Here is a 24,527-nt window from a genome sequence, read left to right as displayed (position 1 = left end):
GGCTCAGAACTCTAACACTAACCCTATATCTTCCTTCTATCTATCTGTCTGTCAGGCAATACATAAAAACTAAGTGCGCAATGTACATGACGTTATAACTGGTTGCTAGACAGATATGCGTGTCGGCTTTAGCTTCCCCTCAACAAACACTGTCGCAGTTCCTAAGGCAGGGAAAAGGATGAAACAATCCTCCATCTTCTCTGTGAGTGTCCTGCTTATACTTTAAGAGAAACAGGTTTCTTTGCAGTTACTTCATATCTAACATTGGTGAGATATCTGGGTGCTTGCTTATTGATATCCTGAGATATCACACGGCTAAAGTATTCCAAAAGAATCATAACTATAACTCTAATCATATATTTTCCTTATATACGCAAGATACATCACGTTATAAAACGAAGTAAGCGGGATTTATCGATATTAATATCTGTGATAACAGGATACAGGTTGCTAGGCCGACATGCGTGTCGGCTTGGGCTTCCCTTCAATGAACACTGTCGCAGTTGCAAAGACAGGAAAAGGAAGAAACAATTTTCCATCTTCTCTGTGAGTATCCTCCTCTAGCCGTTAAGAAAAACTGTTTTCTTTGCAGTTACTTCCTATCTAACATTGGTGAGATATCTTGGTCTTTTCTTATTGATATCCTGAGATGTCACACGGCTAAAGTATTCCAAATTCTAATCATATATCTTCCTATAACTTCTGTCAAACAGGCAATCCATAAAAACTATGTAGGTGGGATAAATGAGTTAGATATCAGTGATTACAGGACACTGTTTTCTAGCCAGACGTGCGAGAGAAGAAACACTCTATCATCTTTATGAGTGCCCTGATCTAGCAGTTAAGAGAAACTCTCTTCTTTACAGTTACTTCATTTCTACCATAAGGGAGCTTAACATATATTCTAAGATTTCTCACGGCTACAGGCTGGATCTAATATTATATAATACTACATCTGTGAAGTAGTGTGGTTGGGTCAAAAAGGATTATCTTCGACTCTACTTGAATATCCACAACGGAAGTTATTAAAATTTTATAAAATTGGGGTATTAGTTCTCATAGCTCAAATACAAGTATACTCCCGCAATAATGCTTAAGAGATACTGCGGTACATAGAGGACCTTCTTGGTGCAATGTATAAAAATTTCAAATAAAAAGCGGTATTGTGAAAAATTCGATTTGGATCTTCTAAACAAAATTGAAAATATTTTTTCTGGATTTATTATATGATTCAGTATACAAAACTATCATTTGACTAAGCATGACTATAATATCATACATTTTTAGATTTAAGTCCATTTGAAAATTTTTGGTTTTAAGTTTTTCAAACCAATTTAAAATCATACATTCCGATTTAAATTTTAAACAAAACACCACTATTAAATATGGCAAATAAGTATTGTCATAACAAACACCCAAAAAATTATCCACAATATACATATATAGAGGTACTATGTAAGACATGACCCAAAAACATACCACACAGATAAAACTGACAAAAGTAAAAACAAAACAATACACAACATGTAGCAGCAACATATTTCATTTGGATGTCACCAAAATACATAAACGCACACCACATACTGCGCTGCTGTGCTTGTGTTTGGTGTTGATGACGCTGCTGCTTTAGTTTGCTATCCCTAATGGAGATGGTTTTTGTTGGTGGAACTGTTGCTGAAATTGATGTTGATTTTAATGATGATGAGAACAAGGATGGCAGTGACAACGATGAGTTGCAGAGATAAAGGCTCCCAAAAAAAAGATGAAAATATATACAAACAATGAAAATAAAAACAGCCTTTAAGTAAGACCATCATTTCATTACGCACATGAGTGTTACCCACAAACAGTGTTGTCAACATTTAGTAAAAAAGAAACGCTAAATTCTTAAATGAAGAAAAAATGTTATCATAAATTTAAACTTATACTTTGGTTTTTTAGTCTAATATTAAATGACCGTTTTTTATAGCTTAATGCGATAGCCAGGAATTAGCTTAATTGGCAACACTTTCTACAATTAACACAAAAAAAATATTGATTACTTAACGAATTAAGGACACATAAGCTGATTTAAAATATTGACTTCAAGAAGAACATCTGCAGCCAAAAAAAATAGTTTTAATCATCATCATCACCATCGACACCTATCATTACGACACTACATATACAAAAAGAGAACAAAACAGTAATAATTTGGCTTCTTTATCTGTCTGTCTCCCATCTTTTACAAATGAAATTAAATATACTCGTTTTTACTTCCATATTTCGATGTGAAACTTTATCTGAATTTCACGTTCCATTTATGACATCGACATATATTTACCTCAATTGTATTTTATTTTATTTGATTCAAATTATTATTACAATTTACAAAAAAAAATATTTTTATAGTTTTAATCACTAGTGATGAAATTTTGAACCCTTTTCGGAAACCCTTCCATTAACGTTTTTATAGTGCTTTCTGTCACTTTGCTCGAACATGTAGTCCATCTCCGTTTAAAATCTACCACACTTTTGGACACCTTTTTTGTACTCTTCAATTCTCTTTTAACAAGAGCCCAATATCTCTCCACTGGCCTTAGCTCCGGGCAGTTTGGAGGATTTGCCTCTTTTGGTACAAATACCACATTATTGTTCTTGTACCACTCAAGGGCTTGTTTACCATAGTGACAGGATGCCAAGTCAGGCCAAAAATAAGTGGACTCATTATGAAGTCTTATGAATGGAAGCAGCCTTTTTTGTAAACATTCCTTGATGTAAATTTCGGTATCTATAGAGCCCGTTGTAACAAATGATTGGCTTCTTTTGCCGCAACTGCATATTGCTTGCCATACCAAGAACTTTCTGGGAAATTTTGTCTGCTTTTGGGTCCTAAACTTTTCTTCAACATTCCCTCGAGCATCAGCAACATAAAACTTTTGACCTGGAAGTTGCGAAAAATCTGCCAGAACATACGTTTCGTCATCCATTATGCAGCAAGAATATTTTTTTATAAAACTTGACTTCAATTTCCGTGCTCTGTTTTTGGCCTATAAATTTTTAGCAGCGTTCCTGTCAGGAACTTTTTGAGCCTTGTATGTTTTTAAACCTGCATTAGCTTTAACTTTTCGTACCAAATAGTCCGAGCACTGAGCTAACCGAGCTGCTTTCCTACCGGATGTGTTGGGAGCTCTTTTGAAAATGCGTTCTATTTTTTTGGCTTTAGAAACATCATGTGGACCATTCCTTCTACCTGACCAGGTTTTCTATCAACTGATAAGTTCTCTCGGTACTGTTTAATAACATTGGAAACAGTTTGACGGTAGACCTTTGTATGCTTGGCCAACTTTTTGTAAGACCAAGTTGGGTTTAGTTGAAAATATTTAATAATTTCAGTACGCACTTTTTTCTGGTCACTCATTTTAATCAGATTAAAAAAAAATTAATATAATTGACATTACACATAATAACTGACATGTTTTTCAAAGGTAACTTGATTAAAAAAAAAAAATCAAATAATACTTTGGTTGAAAAATGTAATGAAAAACGTATGTTAAGAATTTTTCGATCTCACTCCTTAATGTATAGCTAATTATGTTTGTCAACTAAAAGCTCTTTCTCAAAGCTAAGTAGTATGAGTCAAATGTAAAATTTGTGTAAATAATTATGTATATAAGTGTATAAAAAAATTAAATTTATTATGTATATCAAAACTGTCAGTGTAGAAATGTCACCATTTAGTGGTGACAACTAGATTTGGGTTATAAAAAGGACAAAATATTAATAACAAATCTCACCATTACTACCTTAAAACAAACAATAGTTATAAACACGACTAAACCGAATCTTATATACCCTTTTCCATAGTATGTTTAAAAAAGTTACCAATTAAAAAATTAATTAAATTTTTTTAAGTCTTTCAATTTATTAAATTGTTATTTTAACACACTTAATTTTCCATCACTGATTTTGACAAAAGCAACAATAATTAACAAAATTAACTAAATGAAGCTGCATGTTGTTGTTTTTGTAAAAAAAAAAAACTCACAAAAATCCCATTTTCAGGGGTGATAACGGAATTTCGCTCCCATCTTCGTAATTTATAGACCGATTGTGATAATTTTGAATAGGAAACTACTAGAATTAATGTTTAATGAATATCACAAGGGATGAAGAAGGAAGAGGGTTTAAAATAATCAAATTCACGTAATGCCTAATAACATAATACGATGGATCATTTATGTATAAACTACTTCACACATTTTACAATTAAAATTACATTCGGAACATTGCCTACATGGGGTCCTGTAATGTATATTAATTTTCGAAAAATTAAGCTTTAGAAAATAGTTGTGTGAATTCGAAAGAATTTATTAAATCAATAAATTTTTATAACCTTTAAAATTTTCCGGCGCTATATTCTGGATACTTATTTACAGCTGAATCAATCATACAATGCCTTTTCAGTCTGTATAACTGCTGAAATCTATTTTCTGAAGAAGCCATATGAATCTTTAAAATTCAAATATTCATTAATACTATCGGCCAGCCTTTAAAACTATTGTGAAGTTCCGATTTATTAAATTTTTAATAACAAGGAAAATGTCCGATTTTTTTCACTTTTTATATAAGATTCTATAAAGGTTTTCTTTTAAAATTAAAATTTGGAATTAAATTGCAATATTTTAGTGAAGGCTTATTCAGATAACACTTGTGTAGGGTTTGTCCAGTGTTATAATATATAACCATTAATAAATACAATTTTATATAGACTAGGGTGACCCCGTTTATATTTAGAAAAAATAAGGTGTCGATGTTCCCGACTAAAATTAAAGTTAAATTGATTACAAGATAGCGTTGCTTAAAATTCTTCTGATTCTTAGTAAAATTTTCAGATTTTTTACATTTTAACATAGATAATCAAAAAAAATCTACTGAAAAGGTTTTTTCCGTTTTCCAAAATTCAATATAGATCAAAATTATTTAAATTTATGGAAGGCTGCATACCCTAGTAAAACATTACTAATAACGTAGAAACCGTTATTTACAAAGCAAACCTAACAAAACCTGGGACAAAATAGAGTTTCAAATATTAAAATAAAATATAAAACATAACAAATTTCGAAAAAACAGAAAAAACATTTCAGTGAAATTGTATGAGGTTAATAATGTAACATTTTCAATTATTATTCCATGTTATAATTTTAAAAACTTAAAAATTTTCCGAAAAATTACGATATTTGTAATCGTTCTCCCAAAACCTTTCATTGTTGGTTGATTTATGTGGTAGTCAAGTAGAGTCAAGAGGCTCAAAACGTATATTACAGTTTTAGATCCAGTTTGTAGCAGTGAGAAATCTTAGGATATCATTAAGCTTAGATCCAGATATTTTTCCAAGGTTAGATATGAAGTAGCTGCCAAGGAAACGGTTTCTTTTTCAAGATAGAGCAGGACATTCGCAGAGCAGACGGATGACCATTTCCTGTTATTACTGCTATTAATCTCGATATATCCCGTCTACTTCGGTGACTTGTGCGTTTCCATTGAAAGAGGGCGACAACATCTTGGACCCTTTACATGTGTCTAGGTTATTCCATCTATTTTCAGCCTAAGGATACTACTCTTTATTAAACCTAACGGAGTTGCTACTGGAACGGCGTTGGAGATGTTAAGAGCAGATCCCGTTCTGGCAAGCTCATCTGCCTGTTCATTTCCATAATAGTCTCTATGCGCAGGGACCCAAACAAGATATTGTGATACAGGCGACCCAGCCTTGATAGAGCCTTCTTGCATTGCTTAACTAATATGGAAGTGGTAGTATAAGAATTTAGTCAGAGAAGTGTCGCTTGACTATCGACAAAAATTCTTTTGTTGCCGCGAAAAGACCTTTCTTATGATACTAAATCTGCATACGGATTATTTGGCAAAAATGTTTCAAAAAATCATAAAAAGGACCTTTTTATACTTAGATCTAGCTCACCAAATATTGACGTCAGGACATAAATTTTCAAAAAATGTATCTTAGAATGAACTAAATTTTCATTTTCGTTGGAAACATCAGCAACTTCAATTTTGGACCCACCCTAATAAACACACTTAAACATTCCATTTTAAATAAATACCCTGCTTTTTTAGTTTCAGTCCCTATATTTAGCCTACCAGTATTATCATCACTTCTTTCTTTTCATCACAACTAGGCGTTAATTCAACAAAAACAGAACTTGTGATCTTAACCAATAAAAAATATTTTAGAATACTCTCTCTATGATCTGCAATCTGGTTTTAACTGAATCCTAGTTAAAACTAGATGATATGAAACAAATTACAAAAGATCATAAATCGTTAATGATTTCCACTTTTAACTTTAAAGCTCACAGAAAAAAGAAAAACCGAAAATGAGTTTCAATTATCAAATTATAGAAACAATTTTTTCAATCAAAAAATAATCAAACCAAATTGAACGAAAATCTAAAATTAATAACTTAATTATTTGTATTAATTACTTCATCATTTGCATTTATTAAATGTGTAGAAAAAAAAAAACAATATGACTAACTTAAAGAGATACAATGACTCCTTTAAACCTACTGGATAGATGTAGGTTTTTCATATATTTTAGTCCTTTATTATTAAAGCTTTTGTGGTCAGGTGTCCGTTAGGTTTTCTTCGTATATATTCATACCGAAATAAATTCATGTTGAAACATTTGGAAGGAAGTCTTGAAAAATCACTATTTATATACGATAATTTATCTTGCCTTTTTTGCTGTGTTTGTAAGAGTGTTGGGGATGTTTAAAAAAAATATATCTGTATCTTTGTGTAGTATATTTATGTATCTGTAATAAAAGAAATATACATTTATTTTATCTCCAACCCACAACTAAAATGAAAATAAACAGAATTTTATAAGCAACTGTATCTATTTACTTTTTTTTTTTTTGATTTGGTTTAGGAAATGTTTTGCACGTGTTAAAAGGAAAGATAAAAGAGTGAAAATAAATCCAATTTACATTTACAATTTTTTTTTTTTTTTGTAAAGGTAAAGAAGATACCTTACCAATAGAAATTCGTAGAGAATCTTAAATTTGGACAATTTGATTTTGATTATTTTTGCAATGCATTTGCGGTTAAAGCTTTGAGTGTTGAATAAAATTTATATTTTATTTGGGTTTGGCTTTGGTGATTCTTGAATTTGCTATTAAAGTTGTGGTATATTTTAAAATTTTATAAATGCTTCCACTTCTAAGAAGCCACTTTACAAAAGTTTGGAGTTTTCATGATGTATTTTAAAAATAACTAACTTGATAATTGCATTTTAAACTTTAAAAAATATATAAGTTTTATTTCCATTTTATAACCGTTTATTAAAACTGTTTATGAATTTGTTTAAACATTAAAGAAATATTTTAATAGATTTTATAATATAGTGTCAGCAAAATACACATCAATTACACTGCATAAATCAAAACAAAAAAGCTTTAATCTCAATTTTCCATTTGGATTTGCATGACTAATCAAAACAACGAGAAAAAAATGAACAAAAAAGTCTATTTGCATATTAATAGATTTCATTCTTTCATCATTTTATCACAACAAAAAAATAATAGAAGCTACTATACAAATCACATGTAGGTATATTAGAGGCATTCAAAATTATTAGGATATAAAAAAATTGTCAGACTATGGCGCCCAGCAACATTAAGCGAACTCATTAAAAAATATATTTTTTTCAGCACACTTCCGAGTTCACAGAAAAAACTGAAAAAAATGTTTATAAAAGTAATTATCAAAATAATTGTATCAGGCAAGTTTTGCCTTAAATTTTTTTTGACTATTTATGAATTATAAATATTTTTGGCACGAAGATTCAAAAGAAAATATTAAGAAAAAACTAATATAGAAAAGTTGGTCAAAAAAATGTTCAATTACTTAAAAAATTAATTGAATCAATTAAAAATTTAATCAAAATTGTACACTTGGGTTTCAAACAACGATATAATTAAGACAAATTAAAAATTTTTTAAATTAAAATTTAAAAAAAATAGAAAAACATATAGCTTATACAGTAGCTATAACGTGGATAGCCCATACGTTCCTACATACATACAATCATACAGTTCCCTGTAATTACACCAGTTAGAAACCTAATTGAGCTCTTAGTAAAAGACAAGAGAGTCCTATCCGTCATCTATCAAGTTTGATAGGGTCCTATAGTCATCTATCAAGTTTGATAGGGTCATGGACGACCCTTTGAATGTGCATTCATCATATATTTTATTTTTCTTGAATGCCCTTATATCCTGGAACCCATATTAATTCATCGTGATGTTGTGCAGCTTTACTTCATTTCGACATAATAACATTGAAGTTAGAAGGCTTAATTGATGCAAAGTCAAATTTTCGAGATTTAGTTCCTGTATGTCATGTAATCTTAGAGACAGTAAAAAATTTATTTTTTCGGAGAAAATTCCCTATCCCGTGCCTCATTCTGTCTTTGAGCCATCAGTATAGATTGAGATCATGTCGTCCCTTAAGACAGTGTTCGTAGCCCAACAATCTCTTGTCAGTATTCTAGCCTTGCATGACTTTCAATGACCAGTACATGAGCCATCTAGACTTGAACAGAATTGTGTACTTGGTCCAAGGAGTCCATCTAATTATCAATAAAAATATTTTAATATTTTTGAAGCAGTCTAATGTCACTTGTATGTGTGTAAGCCTTTACGAAAGTTGTTCTATAAATCCGTAATAATCAATCAATTATTAATTCATTTCTGCAAATTCTATTAATTTTGCTTAAAGCCTAATAATGCATGAACATTTTAAAGAAGTTATTCATAAATATTTATCAAAGGTTTATAAATCAAATTTTTATATAATTTTTTTTCTATAAACCTTAGGATAAATAATTATGAACAAGTCTTTAATAATAATAATAAACAGTGCGAGTGTTATATACTTCTATGTCAACTTATATCCGGTACCATTAAATTAAGAATCCCAGCAAAACATAAACTTCTAAAGAAGAGAAAAAGAAGTAGAATTTACTCCATGGAAGTGCTGGAAAAGACCTAGAGAAGTGAGGATTTTAACATAGGCTTGACATTATAAAGGATATTCTTTTTATTTGATTTCAAATTCAGTATTACTGAAGACATTCTCAAAATGTTATTTCATTTTATTTTCCTGGAAGTTATTTGGAAGTGAAATTGTAGTTTTATATAATACAACTAATTTGCCTTAAATAATTTTAACACAAGATAAAAAATAATTTTAACAGAAGATAAAAAATAATTGATTAATTCAATATCATAGTTGAAAAAATAAGGATATGTTATTACTAAGGCATACTATAGGTAGGTATTTGTTATCTAACCACCCTCGTATGTTTAATATGTTTATATATACTGGTATGTAAGTTTGTAAATACCTTCTACTTTTGCTGTAATACTTTTGGGATTTGCATACATTTTAAATTTTAAATTTAGCCAATACAAACAAGAAACGAAAATTCTGTTCTGTCTTTTTTATCTCGAACAAATGTTGATTTAAACAAAAAACAAGTATAATGTATATAAAGTTTTAAAATAAACATTAAAATGTACAACGATTTAAGTAGATATTAAAAGTGTTTAAGGATGCATTGTGATTTTGTAAAACCTAAAAATCCATTTGTAAGGGGACAATAACATACTAACACATTAAATTAACTTTAATATATGTATACATGTCAAACAAAATATAATGTAGATGTTCTTGAGCGTTCCAATTTTATATCACATACAAATATAAATTTCTCATTCTCGTAGAATTAGAGTTTCTAATTTTTCAGATTTTATTACTAGAATTTATAAAACCATGCTCGCTACGATGGCCTGGAAATAAGGATTTAATAAGTACCCAGTAAAAACTTTCATTACCATGTAAGGGGTTAAAATGCTAACATTTACTTACACGATAGCATTTTAAGTCATTATTTTAACACGGTGATGTCATTGGAGTTAAGTATTTACCACAAACGATTACAAGTAATTAGAAAAAGTTGTCATTGTAAATCGCATGAAAAAACGTATACAGATTCTATATCTTTACTGGCAAGATGACTAATGAATTAAAAAGTATTTATATAATACATTATTAGTAAGACCTTATTAGACTACTTCTATGTAATCCAGCCGATATTTAGTAGTCATTGAAAGGTATGTTATTAGGTAAGTAATTACAATTGAAAGCTATTAACCAGTTTTTGAAGGGTAGTTTTGTTTTTAAGAAAAAAAAAACGACAAAAACACCGGAATATATTTAAAAGAGATTTTTTTAATAATTTCCTTCAGTGTACTAACCACTTAAGCTGGGGCAAACTTTATTTGCATTGTACTGTATTAAATATCTTAATTAAATTTATTAAATAATTAAGAACCCATTAACTCCTTAAAACCCCACATAAAACCTTAAGTGCTCTTAAATATTTACTTAAAATAACCCTTAAAATTATAAAACTAGTATAAACAAAAATAAAGAAAAACTTTTAAAAACTCTATAAAACATTTAAAAGCTAACATTAATTGTAAATAGTTCCCTAAAGATTATTACGTTTTGCTGATAACTTTAGGCATCTGTTATCATTTTAATAGTCATTATGTAAACATATATACATATGTATGTATGAGTGCAAATACATATTATTAAACATGAATAGTTAATAAAAGAATTAGTTCAATAATATATTTTTAAATGGTTCAAGAAACAAATTGCAGTTAGGCGATACAAGGTACAGCTTCATATTTGGACGGTGCAAATGCCAAGTGATTTTCGCTGAATTCTGATGGCCGAACTATTCATACGATTTCTTGAATTATCGATTTTTGTCCATTTTCCATTGCCAAAATGTCATACTTAGAACTGATTATGTAACAGATAAAGCCTTTGAAATAATAAGTATACCTTCTTTCTTTTTACCCTGTTAAACCGTGTATTTACTTACACTTCTAATGGATTTTATTAGCATAGAAAAGTACTTTAATACAATCGTGCCAATAATTTTATAACTTATTTTTACATTAACAGTTTCCTACTAATAAAATTATTAACAACTTTTTTGTGTAATTTAACACATGTACTGGCGTCTGACAGTAAAAGTTCACCTTTTTGTTGCGTGTTTTTAATATTATAAAAAATTAATAAGATGTTTTAACACAAATCGCAGGTAATATTTGCAATATATACAACTTTTCTAAGAATTTAATTGTTGTACTTGTATAAAGTTTATTTTCATAGAATATTTGCATAATTTTTTATGTGTATTTATTTAATGGAGCAGAAAAATAGGGAAACATTTATTTGAGGGAAAAGGAAAACACAATAGTCATGAAACACATTTATTTAATGTAACAAAAAAATTGATATTGATTGATATATGTTTGACTCATGCTTTTTTTGGCTAAAATTCAAATATTTAATCGTAAAATTGTTTTTATTTTAATTAAACATTCTTTGTCGTCTCTTTAAAGCTTGCTCTTTGTATGTAAATTATTACCATATCCCAGCAAAAAAGGACTATGAACTATTCGGCGGGTTCGGTTGTTTGGGGCTAGGTGAAATAATGAACCGATGTTAACCATTTTCAATAGGCTTCGTTTACGTTCTCATAGAAGATCATGTGTCAAATTTCTGATATTCTGATTACAATGTTTACAAGCCCTATTCGGGAATTCAATTGTATGGGAGCTAGGTTAAATAATAAACCGATCTTAAGCATTTTCAATATGCTTCGTCCCTGGGATAATAGAAGATCATATCCAAATTTCATTTAATTATCTTCAAAATTACGACCTGTAGTTTGATTACAAGGTTTACATGGACGGACGGACAGACAGACGGATATAGCTAAATCAACTTAGAAAACGATTGGTATAACTTAAGGTGGGTATAACACCAATATTATTGTTCGTTACAAACATCAGCACAAACCTAATATATCCTATCCACTAAAGTGGTGTAGGATATAAAAAGAAATTAAATTATTTTCGCTTCTTTGGAAGTCAATAAACATAACTACAGATGCTAAAAGAATCCACTTAGAATTACTTTTAAAGTGATAATAAAATAAATATTTTTGGAAATACTACAATTTTTATAAAATTTAGATTTTTATATAGTAAACGGATATCATTATCCGCAACTTCCCAGCAAAAACTTTAATTGAAATTATTTACATTGAAAATTATTTTAACAGTTAATGACAATGGAGGAAAGTATTTACCACGCTCGCTTATAAATACATAATAAGTCAGGTAAGTACTTACTGATATTGCTTATAAACGGATATCATTATCCGCAATTTTTAACATTGAAAATGAACATGGAGGCAAGTACGTACTACGATTGAAGTTTAATAAGTAGTAATTTTTTCATAAATGTAATAAACAACATTTAAAAGCAAAATTTGTACTAGAGTCCTTCTGACTAAAGGGCCAATATTAATAGGTATTACAAATATTTTTCCTTCACTTCTAAGAGTCTTCCTACATGAATCTATACATATGTTTTTATTTAGTTTATATTTTATATAAACATCTACATATGTATACGGTACATACATATATAAACGTCATGTAATGCGTCAGTTTTATTGTTTGGCAGCGATAATAACGTGACAACAACGTGTATAACGACAAACGGCCACAATAATAACAACAACATTTATATTAAAAACAACAACTAAGCAGACAACAACAACAATAACAACATCAACATTAATAATAATGATAATAAATATTTGCATATGTAATCCTTTTTAAACATTTACATTATAATGCGTATTTGTACAAATTAAAAATTTGTTATGTAAATAATTGCTTGATATCACATGCAAGCACAGTGGGTTCAACAAATTTTATATTACTATAACTATAATAGAAAAAGCGAATTACGTTGTCATTAATTTAAATAAAGCAATAAGTGAATATGTTAACTTCTATGGAAGTGATGTATAATGACTTACTAAGAAGCTATTCTAATTATAATTGTCTGTAAAACTAAAGATTTATGAAATTATTTTATGCTAAAAAAAGTTATTAAAACATTTTAACTATGTACTTCCAAATCACTTCAAAAACAGAACTTCAGAAGCAGTGAATAGGAATCAAATAATCTTTGCTTCTGAAAGTTAGGCATTTTTTTACTTTTCATGACAACTGTAATGCATAACTAACAATTGAAAAATAAAAAAGCAATTTTTATTTGCATGAAATTTAAATTAATTAAAAATGCTTATGTCAAATTTAAAATCGTATTTAATTTGCAACAATTGCAAATTTAAACTGATAAAATTTGATTTTAAAACTATATTTAATGAAGAAAAAATCAACTAATATGTTAAACGATTTTAGCTATAAATATTTTAATGTACATAATTTAATTAAATGATTTAAAAATTAAAGTTAATAAAATTAAAGCTCATAAATATGTGAATAAAAATTTCTCATATTTAATTAAATAATATTTTAATTAAAATTTTTAATAATACAAAACTTCTCATAATAATCTAGATAACTTATAAACATCTTTAATATTTAACCACAAAATCAGACTATGGCTATTTCCTTAAATTTTAAAACTTACTAACGGTCAAATGTTTTCTCGTATCATAAATGAAATGTACACTTATTCTTACAAAGTAGAAAAAGCATTATGCAAATTTATAACATTATATGTATAATTTACGGCATTTTTTCTTCCCTTCTCTTTTCTTTATTGAAATCATAAAATTCATACATATTAGAGAATTCTTCTGAAAAAGCTAAAAATATCAAAAGTTGAAAAAAAACGATTTCAAATAAAATTGATTTAGAATGGCTGTCAGTTAAATTCTTCTCTGTGCTGGCGTTTGCTGTCTCAGTTTCAAGTGTTTTTTTAACATTTAAAATAGAAGATTTTATATTTCACTTGAAAATTTTTCGAAACAGGAGAAGCAAGCGTATCTTTATGGTTATTCAATTTGTAATATATTTTGTTATAAATTTCGGTGGATAAAATACGATGTAAGTGGGACTATTGAGAAATATGTAAAACAGGTATTGACTTTTGGAACAATTTATGAGCGCTTAAATGAAAAATAAAGACAAGATAAAAAATTTTAGATTTGAGAACGATTGCTGCCTATATTCTGGAACTGAACTGATCTAGAACTAAACTAGAACTGAACTAGAACTGAACTAGAACTGAACTAGAACTGAACTAGAACTGAACTAGAACTGAACTAGAACTGAACTAGAACTGAACTAGAACTGAACTAGAACTGAACTAGAACTGAACTAGAACTGAACTAGAACTGAACTAGAACTTAACTAGAACTGAACTAGAACTGAACTAGAACTGAACTAGAACTGAACTAGAACTGAACTAGAACTGAACTAGATCTGAACTAGAACTGAACTAGAACTGAACTAGAACTGAACTAGAACTGAACTAGAACTGAACTAGAACTGAAATAGAACTGAACTAGAACTGAACTAGAACTGAACTAGAACTGAACTAAAACTGAACTAGAACTGAACTAGAACTGAATTAGAACAGAACTACAACTGAACTAGAACTGAACTAGAACTGAACTAGAATTGAGCCAGACCTGAATCTATTTAAATATTTTTAAAAATTTCGAATATATCATTTAATCGACTTCTCAATGTCCTTATTTTACCTCATAAAGCTTGTGTTACATTTTGCAATCAGTCAGGTTTTCCAAAAAAAAAAATATTCTGTTTCTTACATTCCATTCAACATAAAAAAGTACACTATCCTTATATTAAATTTTTATTATATAGCCAAAAACAGAAAAAAATAAACATCATAAAAAAAGTTTCCTTTTGTTAATAATTTATTAGTAACGCCTGTATTAAAGAAAAAAAAAACGAAACATAAAATTGAAAACAATGGAAAAAACCAGTGCAGAAACCATAAAAATTCAAAGAACATGAACGTTTTTTTTATAGAACAGCATTTACCACAGCAAATGGTCTACTCTTAAGCAGGAGTGGAGCATTATATGCAAATGAATTCAATTTTAAATATTTCGTTGAAAGCAAATGAAAAAAGCAACCATTTTACTCCTTTTCAAATGGCCACTAGAACGTTGAATGGCATGGACACATTTATGTTCATTTTTAATGGAACATCAAGTATTTTTTTTTTTTACTTTATTTTTCCATAAGAATTCAAGCATCAGAAGTGATGAAAGATGTGAAGAAAGAAAAGAGCGAGATATATTTTTAAATACTAAACTGTCAAATGGTTTATTATTGAAATGAAAGAAAAAGATTGGCAAAAAGCTCCATTAAGGATCCTCTATCAATGTCACAATATTCATCATATAGTTTGATGAAATAATTCCATTTTATTCGTTATTTTACACTATTTTTAGTTTATGCAACATGATATAGAAGGAAGCAAAATAATCTATTTAATTTTTGAAAAAAATTGTATACTATTGAAACCAAGGACATATTTCTAGTTTATATATACATACATAGTTATATAATATAAATGCTCGTTTAAATCAATATCGTTTAATTGATTAAAAATTGATTTTAATTGAAATGCAGAAGTCATCGTGGAATATGATAAAGATCGATTCATAATTACCATCCGAAATTAATTTTAAATTTACTACACATGCTCCTAAATATAAGTTTTATCATAGCCGAATATAACTCTCTTATTTTTTCTCTTTTTAAAAAAATATATAATTTCTTGCTAACGTTTAACATCATTGTTATTTAATTGGACATGTCTTGTCATGTTTGTACATGTCGCATTCAGATTCACAAGATAAAAATCTTTTCTTTAAGCATAAATCTCAGGGCAATTTTAAAAATGCACTTGAGGAACAATGTGTGTTTTAAAATGATGTTAAAAATACAAAAATATTTAGCCTGAAAATTTTTAAAACAAAATCTACAAATTGGCAAAATTTTGCAGCTAATGGCAAAATGGTATTTCTTCATGAATTTAGCGATATAGGCTAAACTTTTGTATAAATATGATACGAGTATTAAAGGAGAGCCTAAATACACAGAAAAAACTGGAAATAAGTTTCAATTATGAAAATAATTGTTTTAAGTAAGTTTTGCTCCTATAACCAAAATGATGATATCAATAACCAATTTTAAAAATCAATTAGGAAAGTGATTATTACAATTAAATTATCAATCGATTACACACAACGTTAGATGAATACTCGACCTTTAACAATGCGTTCAGTATTTACAAATAATATCACTTTATTGTCACAATTTATCAAGTAAAGTGTTTCATAAATTGTCAAGAAACTTGACTACTAAATGAAAAAAAATATTGACTATTTAAGAATTATAAATATTTCTAGCACAAAAATTCAAAATAAAATATTAAAAAAAAATAAATAGAATAGTAGTTCAGAAAAGCTTTTCAATCAATTAAAAATTTAATTGAATCAATTAAAAATTTAATCAAAAATGTGCACATAGGTTTCATACAACGAAATAATTAAGATAAATAAAAATTTGCTTTAATAAATATTAAAGAAAAATGTTTAAATAAAAATGAATTAAAAACAAGCAAGAGTGCTATATTCGGCTGTGCAAATCTTATAAACCTTTCACCATAGTGTATTTTAAACATATTAGTTTTTTAAATTTTTTCCCGACTACAAACGAGAGCAAAACAAAATGAACAACAACAACGCTAAACGTAATAAAAAATTACACAAAGCATCTAAACATACATAACGAAAAACACAGAGATTCGGATCTCGCCGATTTTTAGGGTCCTCTAAAAATTGATTTAAAAAAAAACACACAGACGGACAGACGGACATAGCTTACAAACAAACAAACAATTGCTTCGATATCAAGATAATCTAAACAGCAAGTCAAAAAAATCGAACTTTCTGCGTGCATTTTCATCCGCTGTTAGCTCTAGCTCTAGTTTTTAAGATATTGCAATATTTGTACAGACATTGTTCGTACCACTTTGAAGTTTTTACTTAATTTTGCAGAACTGGAACTAAATTCCAAAGTTTTTTTTTAACAACATGGAAATCTACACAAAACTATCTTTCTAAAGACCATAAACACGATGGCAGTTATTTCAAAAACGAATGTTTACATACCCATGATTTTCAAAATATTATACAATTCACAATAATTGCGTAACGTTGTATGTCGTAAGTTTTCACTATTTTTAAGTTTTTGTGTCAAAAAATTTTGTCTGCGATATAATAATGACATATGATGATACAACAATACGATACCGATAGTGATTTGGATGTACGCAATGTCCTTTCATTTAATAATATAGTTGTAAGTGCTTGTCATGATGTTTGTAAGGATCCTAATGCTTCCAATGTTTCATATTTGTATAAAGGTTTTATGTATTATGATATAAAAATAAATCAAACTCGTTTACCTTAAAGTTATAAAGATAAACCGAAAAAGTTAAAATTTTCAACTTCTGCAGGACATCCAAGATATCCTGAAATAACTGTCATTATGATTATAATCTAATGATAGATAATTTTATGTTGATTACCATGTTGTTGAATAACTCTAACCAAAAAATCTTAAATAACGTTTTACAGGAATCAGCTATTTTTGTAATTCGTAATTGTGTAATTTGAAAAATAAGAAGCTTTCAAACGGAATATGTAACTACAAAAAAATAATTAATTTTCATAATAACACTTACAAAAAATATTAATAAATTAACTTCCAACTTCGTGGAATTAATATAAATTGTGTTTTTTATTGAAATAAATAGAAGATTATGCTTTTGCTGGCAGTATATTTTGCTTAAATCCAGCACATGTATGTGATTAATTAGTAAAAAAAAGGACCCTTAATTGTATAAATTTATTAAGTTTGTATACCGAAACAGACACGTAACGCACCCGCCAACCAAAAGTCAAGCCATAACAATTAAATGTCCTCAGTAAAAGGAAAAAAATATTTTAAATATTTTTGAGTGTTGAATTTTAAAAATAATTTGCCACTTTGCTTTGTTTCGTTGGCAAAATGCTACAAATTAGAAAGAAAAAAACTTTTGGTTTATATGTATCTTTCCTTCCTTAGTCGACCACATTTTCAAGGTGTTTGTTTAGGAATATGAATGTAAAAATAGAAATATTTTTGTTTAACTTTGTTTTATTTTTTAACCTGTTTATCATCCCTACAATTCATTTGGACTGACTGACCTGTTATCAATCTTTCAGCACAGTAGCACTTACAACAGAATTAGCTATGTTAGAGCTTATCGCTATATGTGCTTTTCAATTGGATCTTCGCAAAATGGACAATTTCCTTTGCAAAATGGCAATACATTGTCTTCTACTGAAACTGGCTGGCATGTGTCAGTATGTTTGAAAAATTTTTGTTTAGATATATGTTGAAGTCTTTGACCTAATTTAACCTTGATATTTATAATGTTTGTATCATTATGGTTATTACACCCCAAAGGCTATAAAAACATTAAAAAAATGAAAATAAAATACATATCTCAAAAAAAAAAAAAAGAATAATATTACTCTTGCTTCCCAATTTTTCTTCAGACAAACGGTAAATTCCTGTTGTTAATATGAGTGTTATAAAAAAATTGTAAATGTAGGTCTTAGTGTCCTTTTGTTTTTACTAGAGTTGCCCACTTTTTTATTCTGGAAACGCAAATATTTTCAAAAATTTACTATAAACATAACGTCAAATATTTGTTCAAAAGTTTATCCAAAAGTTTTGTCTTAAGGTTTTCAATCAAAAATTATTTTTATCGTAGTAGACCTAATAGTTATCTCGTTTAAGCCTTTAGGGGTTTAAGACATTAAAAATTAATCACTTTGTATTTTATTATCAAGATGCTTCTTTTATCGATATTAACATGAGTAGTGTCAGGATTATTTTTGAAAAAGAACGGACGTGGTGTTCACTCCTTATCATGAAAGAAAAATTTTAATTTGTAAAACACTCAGTGTTCACTGAATGTATTATCTTTCAATGTTCAAAAACTCAGTTTACTAGACGTAATTGCGATAAATTTTCAATCAGTATTCGTGAAGAATGTTGTATACGGAATAATCACTACCAGGATATTTGGATCTAACTTCAACGTATGCCTAACAGTGACGAAGAAAGTGCTCTAGAGCTTCACAGTCATACCCCATATGCTCGCCTGAATCCGAGCTTTAGGTTCACTCCATATGACTTTTATAGTTCTATCCACTGTTTTATTATTTTAAGAGGGCTTATGGGATTCTTTCATCCATATTTGTAATTAAGCCATAGTTGCGTCTAATAGTTTTATACTCTCCAAGTTAACAATCTTCCTTTACAGCTAATACATTCGAAATTTCGTTGCCGACTACTCTCGAGAGGCCTCGTACCCATATGAGCTTCAGTTTAAGCTTTCTTACAGTCTAATACGGTCTTAAATTTAATTTTATCACCGAATATCGCCCTAATTGCCTTCAGATCCTTCAGATTTTGTACTGAAAATTTTTGGATTTTGCGTTAATTTGGAATCAAATAAAAAGGACATCTTTCCTGTGACAAGCCTGTGTTAAAATCATAACTTCTTCAGGACTTTTTCAGTACTTCCATAAAGTAAATTCTCCTTCTCCATAAGTTCTCATAACTTTAGAAATTCTTTTATCCCAAAGATAATGAGTCTTATTCATAACAATTTATCACAGGTTTATAGGACAATTTTTCATATAAAATTTGTTCAATAAACCTTTGATAAATTGTTATGAATAAGGCAGTATGTGTAAGCGAGTTCCAAGTAGAAAATATTTTAAAATTATAAATGGCATGTGAAACTGAAAATTTTTGTCTGAAACATATAATAAAATAGGGTAACTCTTTTTTTCATTTAGAACGAGAATTATGTTTCTCTTAATTTTTTATGACCATTAACCTTAACATATGTTTTAGTTATATGTATTTTTATATCTTTTAGCAATGTATTAACACTTCTATAGAAGAACATATAAAACGACTTTAAGCCTAGGATAACTTGTTTCCTGAAATACCAACAGAATGTTATAGTTTTTTTTGTGTATCTACAACAGTTTTGACCTATTTTTTTTACTTAAAACTAAAATATTAACAAACAAAAATAAGTATAGATAAGAATAAATAAAAAGAAATACTCAACATTTAATTATTAAAACGTTGCAAACGTATACATACACATGTACGTGTTCCTTGTTAAAACATCAAACCATAGATGGTAATTTTTGTTTTATTTTTATTGTAATTTCTTCCCTTAAAGTATTACTTAGGGAGGATGAGAAAGCTTAATCCAACTCTTAATGAAAACTTCACTTAATTGTTGCTTTCCTGAAAACTGCCTCAATGTGTATGTGTGTGTGTGTTTGTTTTTTTTTTTTTTTTCTCTTTAACACATTATTTCTTTTTACTTTCGTTCATTGCTTCTATTTAATACTTGTTCTAATAAAGTATGTACTGTAATTATCTAGAGACTTATTTGTTGTTACAGCCACTGCTAAATACAGGGAATAAAGATACGGATTTGTTAAAATCACGTACTCAAATTGTTTGCCACAGTATAAGGCGAAGTGGGGTGATTGAGTTAAATGTAGATTTACTAATCTAGTTTTTTTTTTTTCGTTTTAATTAAGTAAAAAAGAAATTGTTATTTTTATACAGAAAATTATTTAAAGAGTTTGAATTAAATTTTTTTTTCAAATACAAAAATTTTCTATGTTTTAAAAATGTATTTATCAAAAATTTTCTAAAACAATAAAAATCATCATAATTTCGTACAAATAAACAAAGATGATTGAAAAATATATTTTATCAAAATTTCCTTAAAAAAATTTTAAATTATCAAAAGGAATTTTCTTTACCATTATCTATAAAAAGAAATTTATTGAAATTTTCCTTAATAAAATGTATTGAAAATTTCCTATAGAAAGGAACTTCATTAAAAAAAAATCAATAAAAAGGAAATTTTTAAAACATTTCTAAATAAACGAATTTAAAAAAATTGATAAAAAAATGTCAAATAAAAAATAAATTGATAAAAAATTTCTAGTAAAAAGAAAATTTATTAAAAACTTTCTTTAAAAAGTAAATTTATAGACATTTTCCTTTTAAACTGATTTTTTTTTTTAACTTTAAATAAAAGAAAATTTTAATTAAAATTTTGCATAAATTTTTATTTATAGAAAAAAATATTTATTAAACATTTTCTATTACTAAATTTGCGAATATTTTCCATAAAAAGAAACTTGATTGTAAATTTCAATAAAAAATTATTGAAAATTTCCCTAAAAAACAAATATTTGCGGAAATTTTTTTAAAAATTTACAATAAAAAGGAAATTTGTTAAAAACTTCATGTAAATTTTTCTAAGAAAATGAAAAATTTCCAAAATATACCAATAAAGAAAATTTTTCATATAAAAAGGAAATTTATTAAATTTAATAAAAATGAAATTTTTATGAATTTTTTCTTTTTTTAATTTTGCTTATTTTATTAACTATTTCCCAAAAAATTATTCAAAATTGTCTGTTAATAAATTCCTATAAAAAAGAACTTGATCGAAATTTTGAATAAAGAATTAAATAAAATTTTCCTTAAAAAATCAAATATTTCTGGAAAATTTTCAATTAAAAGGTACATGTTTTTAACAGTTTACACTTTAAAGGAAATTTTCCTAAAAAGAGGAACATTTTTAAAAAATCTATTAATTTTTCACAATTTTATATAAAAAAGATATTTAAAAAAATTTATAAAATATATTTTTTGTAAATTACCTATTGAATGGATATTTTTTTTTGTAAATTTCATAAAAAAGAAAATTTATTAAAAATTTGCTCTAAATGGAAATTTATTAAAAAATTTCTATAAATGGAAATTTATTAAAAATTTACTATAAAAAGTAATATATTGAAAATATGCCATAAAATGAAAATTTATCGACAATTTAATTGAAAATTTTCCATAAAAAGAAAATTATTTTTTACAAAATTTTGCGTAAAAAAAATTTATTGAAAATGTAAATGTAAAATGAATAAATCAATTGTATAGAAACTAACTTAATTTTTATTAAAATGATTTTTATTAAAAACTTCTTATGAAAGAATAATAATTATCAAAAGGAATTTTTTTTTCAAAACAAGGAAGTTCAAAAACATGCCATCGATAACTTTCTATAAATAGACAATTTTAAAAATTTTTTATATTTATTTTGCTATCCAATTTAAAAATATATCTAATTTAAATATAAACTAACTAAAAAAATGTTTTCAAAAGTTTTTTTATTTTCCTCTAGATTTTCAGTTTTCTGTTTGTATTTTCTCTTCTATTTACATATTCCCTTTTTTTGTGTCATCATCACTGTTGCATGTAACCAAATTTAAAACATTAACCTCTAAATTTAAATAAATTTGTTCAAAATCAATGAGAATGTTTAAAAGCCAACATCAAATAGAAACAGATAGTAACTTTTATAGGGACTCGTTCATAAAATAAGTATGAATGTATAGTGGGGCATGATCGACCATATGATACCCTCAACCAGTGAGTGAGTTAATTCGAAATATTTTTAGATATTTTTTAACAAAAAAATATTTTTTATAAGATAACTCAAATGGGGTAAGGATATTTACCCTTACCTGTCCTTAAAAATTTACGTCTATTTCATAGTTATTTATATAGAATTTAAACATGTTATTAAAGTTTATAAGTATATAAGTGAACTTTGACCTACAAGCCATTTTCTGAAGGGAAGTTTGTATGGGGGATAGGGTTAAATTACGCCCGTTCATTACAAAAATTGTCTGTGTCATTAAAACTTTTATAAAACTAAGTTTCATCTATTTTTGTTGACATACTAAAACATTTAGCATAATTATGAGCCTAAAAGCCCGATTCGGGGGTACGGTTGTAAGGGGCTAGTCAAATAATGTAGCGATTTTAACCATTTTCAATAGCTTTCATCCTTGGGTAAGAGAAGAGTATGTGCCAAATGTCATCAAATTATCTTGAATATTTCGAGCCGAATCTTGTGCACAAACTTTACAATGACACACAGACGGACGGACATAGCTAAATCGACTCAAAAAGTGATTCTGAGCCGATTGGTATACATTAGGGCCAATATTACACGTTATCACAAACGCATTATACCCACAACACTATAGTGGTGTAGGGTATAAAAATATACAGAGAACACTACCCAACGAAGCAAACAAAACCACAAGTCTTTTTTTAATGTTGTGTCATGAAACAGCATATTTATACTTTGGTGAATTCCATAAAAAACTTACAAAAAAATAAAATGGCAAAATTTAAAATGCTGGCAATAATTAGAGTTATATACAGTGAATCAACTAAGTAATTTGCTTGTGTAAAATTTTAAAGAATATCTTTAAAAAAATATTGCACTTAACATGAATTTTCGAAAATAATAAGTAATTTTGAATAAGATACATGATGTTTTATAAAATCAATGGATTTGGACGGAGAAAAATGTTTAGAGAGTTGTAAACTATATATTATAATAAAATAATCTGGGTTTTTGGTCATATCGTATTGACAAATTAAAACTACATTACGGAAACCTCATTTATTTGGGAAGCACTGTGCGGATTTTATTTAGAATTGTATAATATTAATTCTTATTCAATAAAGCTAACACTAAGTACCATCCTATCCACTCTATGGGTATTGGGACATTACCATATACCACTATAGAACTATTACAAGCTAAAATAAGATTTATTTTATTAATAAAATACAGTATGCTTATTTGGATCTGAATAGTTATTCTTGATTTAGGTTCTAAATATATTAGTGTATGTATTAGCTGATAAATATTACTTTTGTGGACCTTAGGTGATGATAACCACCTCTATTTGTTAATATCTAAATTAAGTATTTTCCTGTTCCACACGACAGTGCACTTTATATTGATTTCAAGCAACCTAAAGTCTGTTTAGAGATCAAATTCTAAATATAGTGTTCTTCCTAGTTCGTATATGGACTTTAAATAAGATAAGTGAGAAGTTTAGTGGTTTTTCTTGAATACAAGCCGCTCCTCTTTGCTAGGTAAAGATTTTGAGTGCATTTTTTCTATTAATCCTTTGGATTATTTCATCAATTACTCTTTTTTATATTCTATAAAGATATTGATAAATATCTCATAATTGTATTTCATTGATTTACACTTGCTCTAAAAACTAAACAAATTTTTCTCTCAGATTTCTAACCATATCTCAGTTATTTATGGACCGATTTTGTTGATTTTCAATAGGAAACTTCTCGAAAGCATGTCTGACAGAATTATTGAAGATTTGGATCTCGAAGATATCTGGAGTCTTCAGAAAATAGATTTCAACAGATAGACATGACTTAATCGACTCCGCTATCTATAAGGATTCAGAATATATATACTTTATAGGGTCAGAAAATTATATTATAGAAATTACAAACGTAATGACAAACTTATATATACCCTTCTTACAAAGGTGAACGGTATAAAAATTGCAAATATTT

The sequence above is a fragment of the Lucilia cuprina genome, chromosome 4 (assembly GCF_022045245.1).
Source record: "Lucilia cuprina isolate Lc7/37 chromosome 4, ASM2204524v1, whole genome shotgun sequence".
Classification (NCBI taxonomy): domain Eukaryota; kingdom Metazoa; phylum Arthropoda; class Insecta; order Diptera; family Calliphoridae; genus Lucilia; species Lucilia cuprina.
This window is presented reverse-complemented; position numbering follows the sequence as displayed.